This window comes from Macaca fascicularis, chromosome 7 (genome assembly GCF_037993035.2).
Source record: "Macaca fascicularis isolate 582-1 chromosome 7, T2T-MFA8v1.1".
Lineage (NCBI taxonomy): Eukaryota > Metazoa > Chordata > Mammalia > Primates > Cercopithecidae > Macaca > Macaca fascicularis.
The window spans coordinates 16,628,232-16,633,919 of record NC_088381.1 but is presented as its reverse complement, the minus strand read 5'-3'; positions in this window follow the sequence as shown (position 1 = coordinate 16,633,919).

The window sequence follows — 5,688 nt, the reverse complement described above, 5'->3', positions numbered from 1 at the left end:
GATCCCAGTAGCATATTCTTCTGGGTTGCACAGACACTGGCTTCATCTACACTTCTCTGACTTTTGGTGTAGCCCAACTCTCTCTCTTACCAAATGGCCTTACTCATTAACTCTGTCAAGTGTCTACCAAAATCGTGCACTTTTTTATTGAAACCAGTGAAATTCTTCCTCTGCTGTCTTTCCACCAGCCTTTGGGCACTGCTCACTTTCTCCCCCATGCTGTTTTGTATGGATTTTAAGCCAAATGAAGAAAGGGACCTTGTCTTGATCATCTCTGAATCCCCTACCTTGATAGTCAAATAGGCTTGATAATCAAAATGTAGTTTGCATTGTAACAAGATCTCCAGGCAATTCATTAGGGTTTGAGCAGCACTGTACTAGGCCCTCAGCATAGTGCTCTTCAAGGTTTGGCCGAGCCAGGGAAGTGGGTATGGTTAAAGGCAATGCAGATGGTCAGTGGCAATGCACTGTTTTCTCTTTTGAGACAGAGCCTTGCCCTGTTGCCCAGGTTGGAGTGCAGTGGTGCACTCATGGCTCACTGCAGCCTCGACTTCCTGGGATCAAGAGATCCTCCTGTCTTGGCCTCCTAAGTAGCTGGGGCACATGCCGCCATGCCCAGCTAATTTATTTTTTATTTTTTGTAGAGACAGGGTCTCACTATGTCGCCCAGGCTGGTCTTGAACTCCTGAGCTCAAGTGATCCTCCTACCTTGGTCTCCCAAAGTGCTGGGATTATAGGCGTGAGCCTCTATGCTCAGCTGTATCAATTGTTTTTCAATATCTAATTTTGTTGCCTCTATTGGCTTTGTGTGTGTGTGTGTGTGTGTGTGAGAGAGAGAGAGAGAGAGAGAGAGACAGAGAGACAGACAGAGAGAGAGAGAGAGAGAGAGAGAGAGAGAGAGAGACAGGGTGGAGTCTAGGCTGGAGACTCTACACACTACTGCACCTAGGCTGGAGTGCAGTAGTGCAATCATGGGTCATGGCAGCCTCAACCTCCTAGGCTCAAGCAATCCTCCTGCCTCAGCCTCCCAAGTAGCTGGGACTACAGGAATGCACCACCATGCCTAACTAGTTTATTTTTTATTTTTTGTAGACTGGGTCTTGCTGTGTTATCCAGGCTGGTCTCAAACTCCTGGCCTCAAGCAGCCCTCCCATCTCAGCCTCCTGAAGTGCTGGGATTACAAGTGTGAGTCATCACATGCAGCCTCTATTAGCTTTTTAGCTATACCTCTTTGTTTTATTTTTAGTAATTTCTCTAGGGATTATAGTATGCATCTTTAACTTGTTACAGTTTATTTCGGATCTACATTATACCATTTCACAAATAATTTAAGAAACTTACATTTTACTTCCATTTGCCCCTTCCATCTTTTGACTATTACTATTATCTATTCTACTTCTACACATGTAATAAGTCCCATAATATATCGTTATTATTTGTGTTTTTAAAAGCCAATTGTCATTCAAAATAAATTAAAATAGTCTTTTATATTTACCCACATACTTACCATTTGCAATGTTCTTCATTCCTTCTGGTAGATCTGAGCTTCCAACTGCTATCATGCTATCATTTCTCATTAGCCTGAAGAACTCCCTTTAGTATTTCTTTCTTTTCTTTCTTTCTTTATTTTATTTTATTTTATTTATGTTTTGCTTGCTTGTTTGTTGTGATGGAGTCTCCCTATGTTGCCCAAGTTGATCTTGAACTTCTGGGCTCAAGTGATCCTCCTGCCACAGTCTTCCCAGTAGCTGGGACTACAGTTGCACCCAGCTTTTTTAGTATTTCTTGAAGTACATGTCTGTTGAAAATTATTTCCCTTAGCTGTTGTTTATCTAAAAATATCTTTATTTCTGTTTCATTTGTGAAAACTATTTTTCTTGGACAGAGAATTCTGTATTTTCTGGGTTTTCTTTTCATATATGTCATTTTACTGTCTTCTGGTTTGCATTGTTTTTAAAGAGAAGTTAGGCATCATTTTTATCATTGTAATGTTCCTTTTTTCTCTGGCTGCTTTCAAGATTTTCATTTTATCTTTGGTTCAACAACTTGACTACGATGTGTCTAGATGTGTTTTTCTTTGTATTTACCCCACTTGGGGTTTGATGACTTTTTAAAATCTGTAGGTCGGCCGCGTGCGGTGGCTCATGCTTGTAATCCCAGCACTTTGGGAGGCCAAGGTAGGCAGATCACTTGAGGTCAGGAGTTCGAGACCAGCCTTGCCAACATGGTGAAACCCCGTCTCTACTAGAGATGCAAAAATTAGCTGGACATGGTGGCGCACACCAGTAGTCCCAGCTACTTGGGAGGCTGAGACAGGAGAATCGCTAGAACGTGGGAGGCAGAGGTTGTAGTGAACTGAGATTGCACCACTGCACTCCAGCCTGGCCGACAGAATGAGACTCCGTCTCAAAAAAAAAAAAAAAAAAAAATTAGTTTAAATCTGTAGGTTGATCCTTTTCATTGCATTTTAATTTTTTTGCTATTATTTCTTCCTGTAGAAAAACAATTGGTGCTATTTGTTCTCTTTCTGAGACTGCAATTACACAAATCTTAGGACACCTGCTGTTATCCCACAGGTCACTGTACTCTGGTCATTAATTTTTTTTCTCTCTTCGTATCAGTTTGTATGCTTTTGATTGGCTTGTCTTTAAGTTCATTGATCCTTTTTCTGTGGTGTCCAATTTGCTATTAAGCTAGTCCAATGAATTTTTAATATACATATATATTTAGTTCTAGAATTTCCATTTGGTTCTTTTTCAGAGTTTACATTTCTTTACTAAAATAACCCTCTCTTCAACCATCATAGCTATGTTTTCCTGTGAACTTTAACATGTTTATATTAATCGTTTTAAAGCTTTTGTCTGCTAACTCCAATAACTGGATCATGTGTGGATCTGCTTCTCTATTTTCTCTTGATTATGGATCATATGTTTCTTTTTCTTTAATCTCCTGCTTCTCAAAACTGTATTCCAGAAATTTTGTATAAAAGAACAGTAGAAACGAAAATATATTTTTTTGTTTACTTCCCAGAAATTGCAATTCCTTTCCCCTGTCTGGTGGTTAGGTTGAAGCTGATCATTGGGACTCCTCCGACAGTGGAATTGAGTTAAGGCTGGATTGCAGCTTTAATCAGATTGTGTTCACTTGTAAGTAGCCCAGTCCCAAGCTTCTGCCTCCTTTTCAAGTTGTCAGTAATTGAGCTGGGTGGAGGTGGTGTACAGATTCAGATCATTTTGATTCGACTTTGAACTCGACTCCAGCAGTGTCCCAGAATCTAAGCAGGATTGTGCCATTACTCTGCTTTCCAGCCCCTTCTCCAGTGCCACTTTTGTGGCAAAGTTCAGGAATGGGGGTGGGTGGAGAACAGAGAATTATCGGCCCAAATGACCTGCTTTTATATTGGGCCTCTTCCAGACTGTCATCTGTCTTGCCAGCCCATACCGCGGTTCAGCTGATTTCTTCTTATCCTTACAAAGCCCCTGCCTATGGCACGTTTCTCCATTCACCTGTAGCCAGACTAGGCACATACTCAGGTATGGAAGCTGTGCTGACCTTCTGCTCATCTATAAAGGGCTTATTTCTTCCTGGAATTCAACTCATCAAGGCCATGCATGCACTGCTCAGTAGAAAAGTACAATTTTTATTTTTGTCTGGGTTTTTCTTGTTGATAGTATTGTAGCAAAGGCTTTTCGTATGTTTCTACATCCTAACCAGAAGCAGAGCTCTCCCAGATATTAGAGGAGCAGGAAGGAGGTCAATGTGTCTGGAGCAGAGTGAGTGAAAACAGGAAGAAGAGATGAAGTTGGAGAGGTAACCAGGAGTCAGTTCATGCTCAATCTCACAGGCCACTGGAAAGATCGGCTTTTACTTTGTGTGAGATGGGAAGTGATGGCTTTTGAGCAGAAGAATGACAGGGTCTTGTATGGGTTTTAACAGGATCACCATGGCTGCTGGGATGAAAATAGTCTGTAAGAGGCAAGGGAAACAATAGAGGGATCAGTTGTTTCAACAATCCAGGGGAGGGATGGTGGTAGCTTAGACTGGTGTGGCCATGGTGGAGTGGTGAGTCTGAGTACATTTTGAAGGCAGAGACAGCAGGGTTTGTTGACAGGTGATATGTGAAGTATAGGGAAAGAAGAGGATGACTCTAAAGTTGTGGTCTGAACAAACAGAAGGATGGAGTTTTCTACTGAGATGGAAAGATTGAGGAGAATCAATATCTTGGTCCATTTGTGCTGCTATAATAAAATACCACAGACTGGGTCATTAATGAAGAACAAAAGTTAACTTTCTGACAGTTCTGGAGGCTGGGAAGTCTAAGATCAAGACGCTGGCACTTGGCAAGCGCCTTCTTGCTGCATCATTTTATGGAGGAAGGCGGAGGGGCAAGAGAAAACAAGAGTGGGTCAAATTTGCCCTTTATAATGGCACCAAGTCTACCCATGAGGTTGGAACCCCCATGGCCTAATCACCTCTTAAAGGTCCTACCTCATAAGACTGTTACAATGGCACTTGAATTTCATGAGCTTTGGAGCAAACATTCAAACCATAGCAAGTAGGTTTGTGGGAAGTACTCTTTATTCATCCAAGCAGAGATGTTGAGTATGTTGTATGCATGAGTCTGTAGTTCAGGGAAGAGAACTCAGCTAGGCTTATTCATTAGTTTTTCTTGTATGAGAAAGTGAATGGATATGATAAATCCCATTAGTCTGGTTTTACATCGTAATAGCTAACTTTCACTGAGTGCTTACTCTGTGCCAGGAACTGCATTCTGTTCCTACATATGTCAACCCATTCAAACCTCACAACAAATCCAAGAATTACATTCTATTACTATCATCCACAAAACAAAGGTGTTACTAGTTTGCTAGGGCTGCCATTACACAATACCACAGACTAGGTGGATTAAACAACGGAAATTAATTTTCTCCCAGTTCCGGAGGCTGGAACAAGGTCACGGGGTCAACTGGTTTGGTTTCTCCTGAGGCCTCGTTCCGTGGCTTGCAGACGGCCGCCTTCTCACTGTGTCCTCACGTGGCCTTTCCCCTGTGCATGCCCCATGAATGATTTTACTTAATCACTGATGAGATACACTGCAGTTTGTCCCATGATGGCCACCAAACATGTACTGTGTGAAGCCCCTCCCATGACAGAGGGACACAGAGGGAAGTAACACAGAGGGCAGGTTTTGGTCCATGTCTTTGGTCACAGGAAAAAAAACCCTTGTGGCAACACGTTACACCGGAGAAGCTGGAGCTCCTCCTAGGGAAGGTCACAGCCTTTCTCCAAAGCGGTTTTCTAGCAACAGCTTAATTTTTTTTTTCTTTTTTTTTTTTTTTTTTTTTACCTTTTTTGATAGAGACGGGGTCTCACTGTGTTGCCCAGGTTGGTCTCAAACTCCTGGGCTCAAATGATCCTCCTGCCTCAGCCTAGGATCATTTGCTAGGATCAAAGTGCTAGGATTACAGGCGTGTCCCACAATGCCCAGCCTACAGTCACATCTTAAGAAGGCCTTCTGGATACTCCAAAGAAAGGATTCCAGTTGTGAGATCTACAGGACCCAGCACAGGCTGTGGGAGCCCAGGGGTTTGGGGCTCCATCTCAAGCCATTCCAGTGGACAGTCCTGTGAAGAGAGAAGGTGAGCAAGGCCAAGTGGCGTCTCTGGCCTGAGGGTCATGCAGGATCCA